The sequence below is a fragment of the Oxyura jamaicensis genome, chromosome 1 (assembly GCF_011077185.1).
Source record: "Oxyura jamaicensis isolate SHBP4307 breed ruddy duck chromosome 1, BPBGC_Ojam_1.0, whole genome shotgun sequence".
In the NCBI taxonomy this organism is placed as follows: Eukaryota; Metazoa; Chordata; class Aves; order Anseriformes; family Anatidae; genus Oxyura; species Oxyura jamaicensis.
The window spans coordinates 7,294,869-7,309,772 of NC_048893.1; the positions used below are offsets into that span (position 1 = coordinate 7,294,869).

A 14,904-nucleotide genomic window follows, 5' to 3' on the forward strand; every position below is an offset into this window, starting at 1 on the left:
TTTTTTTAATTTTTTTTTTTTAAACAGCACATTTCTCTCTTGTATGGCTAATGCTAGTTTATTCTCCTTCAAAACTTACATAATGCTTCTACAGAAGAATGCATCTGTGATAAGCTTTTCATTTTTTTTTTTTGAAAAATATGAATAAACTAGAAAAAAGGAAGATTGTCAGTATCTTTTGCAGCTTATCTGTATTCCAACGCTACTCACAGGAAAATGCAGAGTCAATTAAAACCAATCGAGCGTAATAAATATGTTTTTTGATTCTGTCAGCATGGCTAAAGATAAAAGCTAATGGCAAATCCATAATACAGTCACAGAGATCAAATGATCTATCAATCTATAAGCTTATATTCATGACAGATAAATGCTCTTATTATCTTTACAGCATGCCCAAGTTTGTCCAGCATGAACTTGGTGAGTTAACTTGGTACCCTGTAGCTAGGATGCTTGTATGTATGATGTTTACTTTTTACAATAGATTTGCAGATGCTAACAGTTTCATTTCTTCGTCAGCTGCTCCCTGCATTGATCACTGCTCAGCTCCATCCTTTATCAGCTCTCAGCCCTTTTCCACTCCTTGTTACCAGCTATAATCCTCTTGCGCTCCTCTTTCAAATCTTTCTGCTCCTCATGTCTGCAGCCTTTTTCTCTCTAGCTATTCATCCACTCTTAGACACTGTTTTTTTTTTTTTTTTTTCTTTCACTCTACCTGATTGCATCGATACCAGACACAAGACCCTTTTGGTTGTCACCCCCACCATGGCTGGTAGCTGAGAACACCAATTGCAGTGAAATCCTGGCTTTGACTCTGTGCTCTTGTCATTTTTGAATGGATAAAATGGTCCCAGACAGACACTGTGTGGCAATGCGTGCTCCTTCTCTGTTGTGTGGGATTATTCTAGATGGCACTAGAAGAGCTGAGAGGCTCAAGTGCATTGAATGAGGACAGACTCTTTAAAGTCTTTAGCTATTGGGCTCTTAAGAGGGTTTTCCTGAGTATGTGTAAGCAATGATTATTTTGAAGGGCTGGTAACAGACCGGCTTCGGGATATTCTCAGAGGTTTAGCAAAAGTTTCGACCAAATGCCTCTTGTCCTCACTCTCAGTGCCCTGTTTTAAATCATAAGCAACTGCATTTGCTTTTGAAATAAAAGCTTGCTAGACACTTTTAAAATGGCAAAACAACAGTATTCTTACACAAACCCTGTCTGAAACTTCACCCTCAGCCCACTCTCAGCTCACCTTAAACTGAACCTCACATAGACCCCATCCAACATTTCCATTCAACTCATGCTCTACATGAGTCACATGATGGAAATGTTTGACAAATTTAGGAACAGGCACCACTGAAAGAGTCTCTTATGTTGGGATGAAACTCATTTTTTTCAAGCTGAATTTAAGCATTTATATCTGTTGCTGATTCAGTGTTCATTAGAGTCAATATGAGACCTTTGACTGACTCCTCTGGCTCATTGAGTCAGAAGTATTATAGGCTTGAAATATGCATTCTCTTGTACCCACTGCCTGTTTTAAGCTAGGAACGTAATCGCTCACTAGAAGCTGGTGAAACATTCCTTTTGTGTCATTGTAGTTATTTTGTTATGGATCTAGCCCATTGTTAACATTAAAATCATTTTATTATCTTGTTCCAGATATTCAGAATAATTCATTCATCCTGAATGAATAACAATATTTTGTGCTTTAACTGAATCTTAGAACCTTATTTAAAACCAGTTAATATCTTAAATTAAACATGAATGTAATGTGGGAAGAAATAGGAATGAAATACAGATCCATAATTTTTCAAGTGGAAAAATTAAATTATTTCCTCCTTCCCTCTCTTATTTGATGGATCTAGTGCAAAGTGTATTGAATTAGAATAGGTATAGTAAGAAAGCCTTTCTCTGAAGAGGATCTCAGAGATTTTGAAAATATATGTGCAGGTGTTGTAGAACTGGATATTGTCTTCAGGAATATGGACACTACTGCTTTTACTGTCTGGGACAACAGTTTACCTGACATACATAGAAGTGAAAAAATAATTTTGACAGCTGCAGGTTGATTCCCCCTGCAGCAAGTGTGGGTGGGTCCTTATTGTAAACACCTTCAATAAAGAGAAAAATAGATCTGCAAAATGAGTACATGTACCATGTTAAAATGACTGTTAGAGCTCCATATAAGTACATCAACTGATTATTGCCATTTCTGGCAGAAAGTGCAAATTTTCTCCATTAATACATAAAGGTCAACAGGAGTAGCTTCCAAATTTGTCCCTGCTTGTCTGTTGCATCTCAGGAGCCACAGAGAAGGAATTAAAAACTCATCAGCTGGTCAGCATGGAGGCTGGGAGCTTTGATGCTTTCAGCTGTTAAGCCTGCTGTTTCACATAACCCATTTTCAACTCCTAGATCTGTTGCTCAAATCAATGTGTTGATGTTTGGTTGCAAGCAATACTATTTCAGACAGGGTAAGCAATTTATAAAATTTCCATCAGGCTAAGAGTAGCAATGAGCATATATAAGTATGCATGCATGTGGGCTTTCTGTCTGCTTTCAACATTCAGGAAACAATTACAGTAGAGCATTAGCTGTGCTTCAGTGCATGCTGTGAGTTTAAAGCAATGGCATGATTTTCACTCAGGGACTGCTAGTTTCCCAGGTGGCTCAGCAAGACAACATGGAAGGAAACCTGTCACACACCTCATTTTCCTTTCATTACTTCTGTTTTAAACACCTAACATTTCCATTCAGAAATATTGTTTTAAGGAGCTTTAGACAGTTCTCTCTGCTCCACTACCTGAACTAATAAACAATAATATTTTTTTTATTTCTTCACTACTAAAAAATCACCTTATAGCTGAGGATAAGTACCGTCCCTTATGTTTTAACAACGAGAAGCTGAGGAGAAAAAGCATGTCTGTGAATCAACGGCAGAAGAAGAAAAGAAAAAAGCACTTTCACAGTGCCAGGATCTAATTCTCAGGGAGCATTGGCATTGAAGAACAATGAAGAGACCAAGGAGATAGGGACAGAGAGGTGTTACCTTCAGTACAGCCACGTCCATCTGCAGTACAGGAGTGTAGGAAGAAGTGGTTCCTATTATGAGGCCAATATGGTTGGGAAAAGTAGACACTATTTTGGGTACTGAGATTCTTTTTCAGGTCTTCATTATCTCATGTTTCTTTTTCTCCCCAGAAACAGTGATTTATCTCCCATCGCTCTTTACAAATGTTGCTTCACTTAATCACACCAACTTGGCCACTTCACCAATGCTTCATAGAGCTGTTTTTTTTCCAGAAAGATGCTGAATTCCACTGTGGTAGTGACTGCAAAACCCATAGCAGAGCCAAGAGGAGAGAGCTCTACAACATTAGATCACAACAAAAGTGCCCTGAACATCCATTTTCCTTTTGTGAGAAAGAAAACATCCTGTCATTTTCTATGGAGGTGCCCTTCAGTATTTTCTGATTTTGTGACAATCTCTACTTTAAAGACTGACTTCCCCAGATCTCTTAGGAAAGCTCATGTATAGCCCATATTTTTTGCAGTTGTCATTAAAATCCATGAGAATACTTCTATGGGCTTTGGGCTTTGGCTCACAATGTGACATACAAATTCCTCCTCCTTTCTTTGGAAGGGGTCCATTCTAGTAAGTAAAACAGTGCTGGGAAACTTGGTTCCAGGCTCAACTCTGTCTTTGGCTCACCTCTCTGTGCCTATATAAAACAGGGATAATATTACTTTTTGACTCTGTGGATGTGTCCTAAAGTTAATGTTTGTAATGTCCTATATAATATATGTAGTGTTAATGTTTGTAATGTCCTATATAATATATGTAGTATACAGTATATATATATATATACCAGTGAATGGTAGTCTAGTCAGTGAGTACATGACCTAGCCATCTTCCCAGGGCTTCCTCTCCTTTCTGGGCACAAGCAGGTTCCTTCACAGGATTTTCAGAGCTCCTGGATTTGGCTTCTGTTCCAAAGTGCTTTCTCGACAGCCTTTCTAATGGCTGTGGGGGAGCTTAGGGTGGCTAAGCTGAAATATGAGGGTGTCAATAACCTCTGTTGAGTGGGGTTTAAATTACCCTGGGATAGAGCCACTGGCATAGACAGACAGCATGTAGTCAGTGGTGCTTGGCAGGCTGACACTGCTTTCTATAAACAGCCTTCATATCGCAGCTGTAAGTAGAGGGTTGCTGGAAAGTCCTCCCCAGAGCCCTGAAAAAAGCCAGACTAGAGCTTGAGGTGCAGTTCCCAATATGCAGGGGCTATCAGGGCACTGAGGAAACCCTCTCTTCAAAAAACTCTATCTGTGACCCCAAATCATTACAAGCATCAACTAAAGCCTCAGCACACACCATTCTGGCAAGCACCAGTTATTATTGCTATTCACTGTTCACATATTTTACTTTTATGTAATAATTGCCTTACAACTATGTTCACATTACCATCCCTTGCTCCAGCACTTACACACACTCAAAGGGCAGACTATAAATATGGGTAATACCTCTGCAAATGCAAATGTTTTTGTTTGTTTTTTGATGTTCACTTGCTTGGCTGGAGCGTTCCACTTGAGCCTCAGACCCTAGCTAGTTACAAGATTGTGAAGTGGGATTCAAACCTGGGTAAAGACAGTTTTGTTGCTTTACAACACCAAGACAAATGCTGGTCTGAAGCACCGTCATGAGGTCAATCAAGTCAAAGAATTTTAATGCTGAAAGATTTACAATTCCATTTTGACAGCCCCCTCTGCTCTTCCTGCCTTTTCCCCCAGTAATAGGATTCATTTAAAGCTTTAAAATATGGGAAGCAGAAAAAGAGTCATTAATTTTACTTACACAACAGCATTCACACTTGTAAGGTTTTGACAGCTTCACTAAACCCAAAGGAATTCAGATAGCTAGAGCAAATGAATGCGTACCGATACTCATATTGAAAGGAGGTAGTTTTAGGGCTGAACACATATTTTCTTCCTGCAGGAAGCTGACAGTGATGAGAGCATGTAGGATGATTTACTACTGCATTCACATGATGCTATTTAATGTTTTTTTCCTCCTGTTCAACATATTCTCTTTGTGTTTCTGAAATCAATAGAACTGCAGCAAGTCAACAGATTATTTCAATATTTCTTAGGATGTTCTGCCCTTATCAACATGCTTAGTGCCTATTGTTTTTGATGATGAAAACAGAGTCCTTAAATGTTATGTTTGCTGCTTAGGAAGTTCAGATGACGACTGTGTCTTTGGGGATAAGAAATCCAACTGCAGAAAGATAAACATGTATGTATGGAACCAAATACTTTTGGAAACAAATACAGTGGGATTTTTTTTATTATTATTATTTTTATCACTGTCATGATTTTGCTTGGAAAATATAAAACTTGCAGTGAATTCATAGGAATGTGCTTACTCGTTCAGAAGGGAAGTCAGATGAAGGCAGGCAAACTGCAGAATAAAACATAAATTAAGTGATAGCCACTTGCTGATCATTGTTCTGCTGTCTGTCCATTATCTGTCTGGGTGTAGGTAGTGAATGCCACATGAATTTAAATAAAACCCATTACTCACACTCACTTACAGACAGGGTGATAGGAGTTGCTTGACAGATCTTACACAGGAAACTTGGATGTAATTGAGCCCGTTGCTGTGCTGATTCTCCTCCAGCAAAATCCTCTACCTGTGCAGGAATATTTTAAGACCTCACTAAATTTGAAATGGTGACAGAGCATTAGGGGTTTTTGCTTATTTGTTTTTTTCTCTCATTATTGGTTCTCTAAAATAACAGATGGTGAAATCTCTCCTGAGTAAGCCAAATGCCAGCGTTTTCTCTTACAGGATGTCATGCAAAGGCACTAACAGCTCGGCTCCTACTAGCTCTATAAATTGATGGGCCTGCTCCAGTGCCTTTTAGAGTTCCTGGGTGTCATTAAAACACTTTGGATCAGCTCCTTGAGACATCTGAATTAGGCAAGCAATCTGTTTTAAATACTTCCTTATTATTCCCCCAGTTTCATGTGGACATGCTGGTAAACAAGCTAATAATCTCTGCTTTAACAACACTTTATTTTTTATAATTCCAAGCCACATGAGTGTAAGGTCAGGACATTTTGCAGGTAGGTTTAAAACATTTTTTTTGCCTTTCCTTCTTGAATGAGGGGCTTCCTATTTCTGAGATGGCCATTGCTGTGGGTGAACACCTGTATGGTTGCAGCTTTACAGCTGACAGAGGGTAGATGGGTAAAAATGATCTCGATTGTATTTATATTTCCTTGGTCATCTTGCTGTGCTGTACTGAAGGAACATGGATAGTCTGATGGCTGCCAAGGGACATTTAGGGCTATTTCATGCTCCTAGAGCAGTCCTAATTCACTCTCTTCTCTCATCATTGTTAACTTATGAGCTGATGATCAAGAAATCCCAGCTGAATTCACGGTTCTGTACCAAGTGTGACTGTAGGGACATTTCTTCATCCCTCTAAGTCCCATATTCCCCACTGGTAATGTGAGACTAGTTGGAGTGCTTTCATCCCAGTGATGGGCTGTGAGACTAAGCTGGGCTATATTTATAAAGGCAAATAAAAGCCCATAAACTCAGGTGTTGTTCTATTCATATCTACCATGTATTTCTTGTTAAATTTCTATCTTGCTTTCAAGCATATATATCTAGTTATGATCACCTGTTTTACTAGATTACGTTTGTGATTTATTGTTCAAGAGGTCTTAGAACATATATTGATTGAACACAACCACAAAATGAATGGAGGAGTATACAGATATCTAAAAATTGTAAAAATTAGAAACATTTGGCACCTGGGGTTTGTAGGCTTGCATGAGATGTTAGCTACTAACAGTGGCTAGTGGTTTGGGAAGAGAAGACTCTGCATTTTGATGTGTTGCTTAACACTTGCTGCTAGTTTGTTCTGCACTGATTTGAGAATTCTAAGTATGAAAGAGGATAAACATGTTTGAGAAGTACCTGTAACAAAACTACTAGGTCACTGGCTCCTGGTTCATGGTGCTGAATGTGTCACTGCACATACACACAGCAAAAATCAGGAATCTCAGAAAAGACGCCAGACTGTCTCTGTACAGGTGAGAATGCCTGCAGCTGTATATGTCCCAGACTGGAGAGAGACCAGGTTTGAGTCTTTCTTTTGCACTTAAAAAAAAAGGCATATAGGTACTCCTCAGCCATTCCCTGACTCCACGGATAAGATACCTGAATCTATTAGAAATACTGTGGTTTAAACATGATGTAACTTTAAGTTAGAGTACTAACCTGGCAAAACACTCACTGTGCTAGGCTTTATACAAACATCCATAGAACAAATCCTTCCCTCATCATCTGTGTTGGATAAGAGTCAATAGCTGGCAATGAACATGTAGCAATAGGGACCAGATATCTGCAAACCTGATATGACCCTAGTTATGTACAGATGTTTGTGGGCTTGGTCTTTCATTACTCTAGGCCACTTTATATTTCAGAGGGATAAGCCCTGAATTTATCCACATTGGCACTCTCCTTGAGACAGGAGACAGTAGAAGGATAGAGAAAAGAATGGCATTCATATGAAATGTCTTAAAGGAGAGTAAATTTCTTTTGACTGCTGCCTGTGGAGTTTTCATATTTATTGGGAAGGAAATAATGCTCAACAATTGTCATCGCCTCCCAGAGAAGCAATGCATCTGTTTTAAGGTGAATATTGTCTCAAAGCTCACTGTCTCTCAGACAACATGGCCTATGACAGCTGAAGTCATTTGGGATGTTCCAGTTAAAGGAATCCAGGACCAAATTCCCAGGGGCTATGTACAGTTTCTGAACATAAAACTGTCTTTGAGTATAAAGGGTAATTTTTGAAAGCATTCAAATCTCTTTTACCTTCTTTCACGGAATTAATTCTGCATTCCCTTGAACAACCCAATAGCCCTTTTCTGCATCTGATCTAGTTTGGCTGCAATTATATTAGCAAATAGGTTGGGTCAGGGACCACTCTCTGGCCAGGATGCCACCTGGCACAGCTGTGCTGTGCCCTTACAGCCAAAATCTCTGGCACTTCAGAACTGGATGGTCACATACCAGCAGTCTGTAGTGAACACTTCTGGGGCTGAGCCAGTCTCTAGCCCCTTCTCAGGAGCTGTCTGGGGAAAGTTTTCTTGGCAAAATCTCAAGGGCTGGGGACTCTGTTAGTGATTAAGTGATATGGATGATCACATTCAGGTGGATGCTCTGTCACTCTGCTTAAGAGCTATAGTTGCAACCTTAGAGCTCCTCTGACATGAATACAGATGATCAGAACTGTGTGCCGTTGGTCCTTCAGATGAGGGTCTGTGTGCTACCGTCAATAACTATGTCTAGTCTCATAAATTAAATTTATCTGGGGATGTTCTGAGGCAATGAGATCAGTAGGCATACAATGGTGCATCCCCATACAGCTAGCCTCTCTCAGCCACTAAACCAGGGTGCCCACATTGAAAAATACTGTGGTGAATGGTCTCCACCATTTTCTAAGTCCCAACCCAAGTCTAGGAATTATTTAGGACAGTGAATATCCCAAGAGAACTCAGTGACTGTTATCAGAACCACGTCATGGACCATTCCAATTTTTCTGTATGGGCAGCCAGCTTATATCGTCTAGGTCTTTTCACTGGCACTGTTTAGCTTATTAGTAATACACAAAGACAGTCTTCTGCTGGAGAAATCTTGCCTGATGTATCCTAGTACTGAATTTGCTTTGCTGATAGCTGCATCAAGATTGTTCTTGGTCATCCTTGCCTGGATGAAAACACTGCCGTGCATCTCTTCCTAAGAGGTTTTCAGTGTTAATCTTCCAGGTGCTAGCAAAAATTCTTCATGATTTCCACAAGCTGAAAGCTTCTTAGCTGAAAACAACAGAGGAGATTGGGAGCATGAAACAATGAAACTGATGAATGCAAACCCTCGGGTATAGATAGAGAGGGTATTTTCTCTAGATGCAAAGGGATGCTGGTGCCATTGCACGAGATATCATTTTAAGCTTGTGCATAATCTGTATATAAATATGAAAAAAAATATAGTGCAGAATAAGTGCAGAAAAGACAAGCACAATAATCAGGAGACTGGTGAGCCTGGTTTAAGCAGGAGAGTAATGTGGCTTCACTTATTTAGATGAGTTAAAGAAAAGCTGAAGTTTTTGATATCTCTCTACACCTCAGGGGGCTGAGTATTCAGGCGGGAGGACAGACTTTAAAGATATTTCTGGTACAAGAACATGTGAGTATAATCTGGGTCTGATTAAATAGAGATTAGAAATTATGAAGAAGATTCTAAACAGTAAAGGAATGAGGTGTTGGAAAAGCCTTCTTACAGCAGGAATAATAGGCAAAAAAAAAAATCAAAATTGAAGAGGGAGCTAAGGGCCTGATGGCTCTTAACAAAAGGAGCTGAATTCAATGACCAAAGAGGTTCTGTCAAGTCCTATATCTGATGATCTGAAAAACATCTAAGGAGACCACGTCCTGTTGATCTGCAAGGACAGAGGAAGTGGAAACGGAGTCTCAGTCTCTTCAGAGCTAAATGTGGGATGACGTCCTTGAGCAACAGCCTTTCCTTTTAATAGCAAAAGAGACCAGGAGTAGCTCCTGCAGAAATACACAAAGCTGGAGAAGAATGGACTAGAAGAGTTATTTATTCTAATCTGTGTTTGCAGTATCGTTCATCCTAGGTATGCTACAAACATGAAAAAAATAGGAAGATATCTAGATACTTACTTTAAAATCAGCATATATTAAATTTAAGAGCTTTTATATCTAAATGGTTGCTCCATGCCCTAAATTCTCTGAGCTGTGCTTAATTCTTTTAGCACATGTAAAAACCACCCACCCACTACTTCAGAGCCATTTTTCTTTATCTAAATGAAATTTCTTTAGTTCCATTCATCTTTACAGCTTATTCAACAGGTCCCACTGCAGCAGTGAGGGGAAGCATGTTTCAATGTGCTAATCCAGCTCAGAGATGGATTAATTGACTCACAGGCCCCTCTGATCACTAGCCAGATGTCTCTCCCCAGCTGGCAAGCCTTACTAATTTTCTTGTTGTTGTTGTTGTAATTCTGGATTTCCAGCCAGCGGGGGCCCTTCTCCACTCAATCAAGGGCAACATGCCCTCTGCCGACATTTTGTATTCTTTGGCCTGCTTTCCCTTGGGCAAAGGGATTCAGTTATAAACCTCCTCTCCTGGCTCTTTTTCATCTGGACAGTGGCCCTGGGCCACCATAGGATGGTGTTGTGCATGCTCAAGGTGGGTGGTGGAGGGATATAGTGCCTGGACCATGATTTTCAAGAAGTTTCAGGTCTGTGTGTAGAATTTTGGGGAGGAAAAAAAAGGAAAGAAAAGAAAAAGACTCACAGGAGGTAGAAACATTTTCTTCACCAGGCTGTGTGTCATGAAATGACATACTCAAATGCTCAAGAGTGCTTAGAAGGACTGAGAAAGGCTTGATCTGTTAGGAAAGTAAATTATGAAGCAATATAACATAAGGGATGGTTAAAAGATAGGATATGTGAGTACTCCACGCTCCACTGCTGATTCTGTCACTGGTCTTGATGACTTGAGCAAAGCACTTCAATTGTCTGGCACTTCTACTTCCTCGCATCTAACAGAGATTTAATGATAACATTCTTTAAAAGATAACTGCTAATGAGCAAGATTCTTTGTGAATTAAGTACCACTTGTATCACTGAACATAGAGCCGTGTAAGATCAGTGTGAAGGCCTCTGCAGTGACTTGCAGTGATTTGGCTAAAACCCTGTTGATGCCAAATGTTGATGTGAAAGTGTCAGTTTTGGCCACATTGTAAAACATTGCTTGTTGTTTCCCAGTGTTTTGGAACATTACTGTGATTACTGAGTAGAAATTTAATTTAGAAGGATTCATCTGGATGGCACAACCTTTATTTACCTCTGCAGTGACTTCCTCACAGATGTCATGGAGGGTAAGTGGCCACTGAGGGAGCACAACTGAGAGTACTGGCAGCCATGGGAATACGTGGAGAGTTGTGCTGCTTAACACTGTGATCCTGGAGCCCTGCTGTATATGTTATTGAATCAGCCTTATGATTTCTGAATTATAAAGGTGTCAGATTATTTTATTTTATTCTTACTAATGGGGGTAGTTTATCCAAAATATTAAAAGGATATTAAGGTCCTTGAAAGTATTGAGAGGTGGGCAACAAAGCTGGTACAGGGCAGGAAGGCATGTGCTGTGAGGAGAGGCTGAGGGCACTTGGGTTTCTCGTTTGGAGAAGGAAAGACCAAGAGATGGCCTCTCTGCTCTCTGCAACTTCCTGAGGAGGGGAAGCAGACAGGGGGTGCTGGCCTCTTTCCCTGGTAACTGATGACAGGACACACAGGAACAGCACAAAGCTATGCCAGGGAGGTTCAGCCTAGACATTAGGAAAAAATTCTTTAATGTGAGGGTGGTCAAACTTTGGAACAGGTTTGCTAATGAGTTATTTATTACCTCAACCCTGTCATGTTCAAAAGGCATTTGGACAGTGTCTTCAGTGATACACTTTAACTTCTGGTTAGTCCTGAAGAGGTCAGGCAGTTGGACTAGATAATATTGTAGGTCCCTTCCAAATGAACTATTCTATTCTACGTATGAAACTGTAAAATAATAATAATAATAAAATAATAAAATGAATAAGAATAAAAGAAATAATAGGAATCTTTCCTTTCCATTCCTTTCCTCCACCAATAATTATCTGACATAAAAAAAAAATTCCCCAGAATGCAAAAAACCAAAAACACTTCTCTTTGACTGCACATTTTTTTTCCCATTAGAAAAGAAGCTGAAAAATATTCTTTCATGACAAGATCAAGAAGAACACAGCTTGAAGAGAGAGAAGTAAGAAGTTCATCTAAGGTGTTAAAGCAGAGTTCAGATGCATTTGTTATGGTCCAGATCCTTCCTACTCCATCTAAAACCAGGGAGGAGGTCATTTGTTTAGCATCAAAGCAGTTGCTTACAGTTTACAGGGATGCAAATAAGAAGTGTCTCACTCTTGTAATTTAATGTCTTTGGTTTATTTTAGCTTAGTTATGTGCCTGGTATAAATCTCACCGCTAATTTCTTTTCACATTAAGCATAGCCCTGAGGAACTTGTTTTACAGGGAACTTAAGGCTTCGACCTTTGATCACAGCAACCCAACTTCTCACAACCCTGAAAACAAGTGTCTGAAAAAATGAAATGCGAACAACATGCACCATCAATATCAATTACTGCGTTGTTATGTGGTAAATTTCCCCCACAGGGGGTGAGCAATTCACTTGACGCGCTTGGCAAAGGGCTTGATTCTCCTCCCTGCTGGCAGTGAGGCGATGCTGGCATCTCTCTGTATATTTCATTGGAGTAAGGGAGTGCAGCATCAGACCCAAAGCCTCCATGAGCGCAGGGAAAAGCGGTTTCTGTCAGGAGAAGCTCTCTGCAGCCTGAACAGCAAGCTGCAATCTTTGAAGGGAAGACTTCAAAGAGAACAGCAGAAAAGAAACAATGTCTAATCTTCATACAAATGTGCTCTGGGGGCTCTGAAACTCAGATGCTTCCGAAGTTTAAGAATTAATTATCATTTGCCAGAAGCGAGCTTTATGCACAGGTAACCGGGATGGCAATCTGAGAACTTCAGGTGCCAAATTAATGGAATTATATCAAACTGATTAAAGCTTGATAAATCACCAGATTTCCATTTGGTGTACTTGCACATTTTTCAAATGTTTGATGTTATCTTGTATTGTTTACGTGGGATATATGACAGCAGCTACCAAAGTTTCATCTTTCAAAGGAGATTCTCAGAAATATTTTGGTATGAGAATTGACTTGCAGGTTCACATTAAAACAAGCAGCGTAGCAGGCTGGATTTTTGGTTCCCATAGAGCAACACAGCTCTTGACTTCTATTTACTGCAGCAAAAGAGAAAACTCTAAAACATTTGTCAGCTTCACAGCTGTATAAACAGTGAGGAGCACCGTGAACAACCAAAAGCAAAGCAGGGCTATTCTGATTCCTCTTTGCAGAAAGGTGTGTGTAAAACATCCCTCAGACCAGCTGAGGTGTCTGGGATATCTCCACACCTCACAGGCTTTATTGCATTTGTCCTCTACAACACCCTTTTGACTGAACATTCCTGTTACATCCATTTTACATCTGAAGTTTGAAGCGTAAAGAGGTAGTATGACCCTTAGTTGCAAGGCAAGCTAGTGGTGAAATAAGGAATTAAACATTTAAGTGTCTGGAGGACTCAGTTATGTGATGGAGTTATTGTGTGCAAGAAAGTGAATGATTTATTGTGAATACCTGGCCAGAAACCTTATCAGGTTGTGGTGACGTGTGTAGCTGAAATCCTCTGTTTACCACAAGCTGAAGGTGTGAACTTAGCTGGCTTGTGTGGCTCAGCTGCTGCACAGAAATACATTAAACCCCAATAACTTGTTTGCGCATCCCAGCCCTCTCTTCTGTAAAGCACTCTCTGCCTCTTGCCTTTAAAACTTCAATGAAAACAGTTGCTGCAGAAGCTTATGACAGCTGCACACTAAAAGGAACCAGTTCCCTGATATAAGCAATGGTTTTCAGATGTGAAGAGCTAAATCTGATTTACAATGAGAAAATTTCTCTTCTCTTATAAAGCCAGTGAGCTAAGTTACCTGTACAGCAGAGAAAAGGGATGAAAGGCAGAGATCAGGTCAAACACAACCACTTTGAGAGAATGAGTCTCCCAGGCAGGATTGCAATTGCTTCATTTTGTAGTTATAGCAGTATGACTTTCGAGGTTAGATGGAATTTGTCTTGATATTTGCCCACTAGCAATCAGAAAGCATCAGTGACTCCTGTCTCCTGATACATACAAATGCTTTGCACCCAGATAATTCACAGGTACGTTCTCTGTGCACCTCCAGAGTTGCTGCTGCTTGGGAATCACTGGCCACCACAGAGGCTCAAAATAACACAGGGGCACTGCATTATCCCATATTAGCATCCAGGAATATGCAATAGGACAGAGCTTGACCCTGGTGTTTCGTTACAGCGGGGCCATGTGTGTTTGTTTTCCAAAGAAATTTTCTTTCACAAACATTCAGAAAAATTTCAGGCAGGCTCCTCTTACTGGCTGTTGCAGCTCCCGGGACAACAAAACCAAAGGTAACGGGTGCTGCCTCTCCCCACCGAAATGGGAAATGTTGACATTTCAAGTATTTGTCTAACTGTGGATAGTTGACACAGCTTGTGAGAAATTACCCTGGGAGGAAAGGAGTCTTCCCAAACTCCTCTGCTTCCTTTGTGCTCCTCTCAGCTCCTGCTGGGTGTTCCAAGTGACCCCACCAGGAATGTCCCTGCCCCAGAGCAGGTCCTCCACCCTTCCTCGGGTTAACGTTGTCCTGCACACCTTCCAGAGCAGGGGACCGAGGGACATGCAGTGATGGGACCCATGGGGGATCTAAAATTGGCTGCAGCTCTCCTGGCATCAGTGTGGCCCAGGTGGGATAAAGTAGGCAGATGCTGGTACCCAAAGAGGAAACCTGGCTCAGAGTTATTTTTTTCCCACTGAGAGATTTTTGCTGTGTTTGTTGTAAGATTTTGGTGTCACTTATCGTGTGTCTGCTATAATGCATTGCCTGAGGCATAATTAAATTCAAAGGGCATGTCTGTGTTGAAAAGGAGGGTTGCAATTTGTTGGTGCTCAGATTTTTCATTAAAAACCAAGCAGCTTTTTTGACTGGCAGGGACAATGGTTATAGAAAAAAAATGATATTAGAAAAGAGAAGGGAAATGCTCTTCCTCCCTCCCTCCCTCCCTCCCTCCCTCCCTCCCTCCCTTCCTTCCTTCCTTCCTTCCTTCCTTCCTTCCTTCCTTCTTTCACAGAATCAC

General features: G+C 40.5%; 1 protein-coding gene and 1 long non-coding RNA gene across 9 annotated transcripts in view; one reads left to right on the forward strand and one right to left on the reverse strand.

Moving 5' to 3' along the window:
• GRM3 (glutamate metabotropic receptor 3) overlaps positions 1-14,904 on the reverse strand; it is a 106,759-nt gene that overhangs the window by 59,332 nt on the left and 32,523 nt on the right. For 2 of the 8 annotated variants that reach the window (XM_035315202.1, XM_035315231.1), the window contains one exon: positions 5,587-5,685. The exons of 2 other annotated variants lie outside the window; for them this stretch is intronic. The gene's annotated coding sequence lies outside the window, so the exon portion shown is untranslated. Of the gene's footprint in view, positions 1-5,576; positions 5,686-14,904 lie in introns of all 8 variants that reach the window. 4 more of the 8 variants (XM_035315222.1, XM_035315241.1, XM_035315191.1 and 1 more) reach the window with 2 other exon arrangements.
• Positions 10,082-11,965, forward strand: LOC118160503. Its single transcript, XR_004747539.1, has 3 exons — positions 10,082-10,283; positions 10,865-10,977; positions 11,828-11,965. It is a non-coding gene; the product is annotated as an uncharacterized LOC118160503 (long non-coding RNA).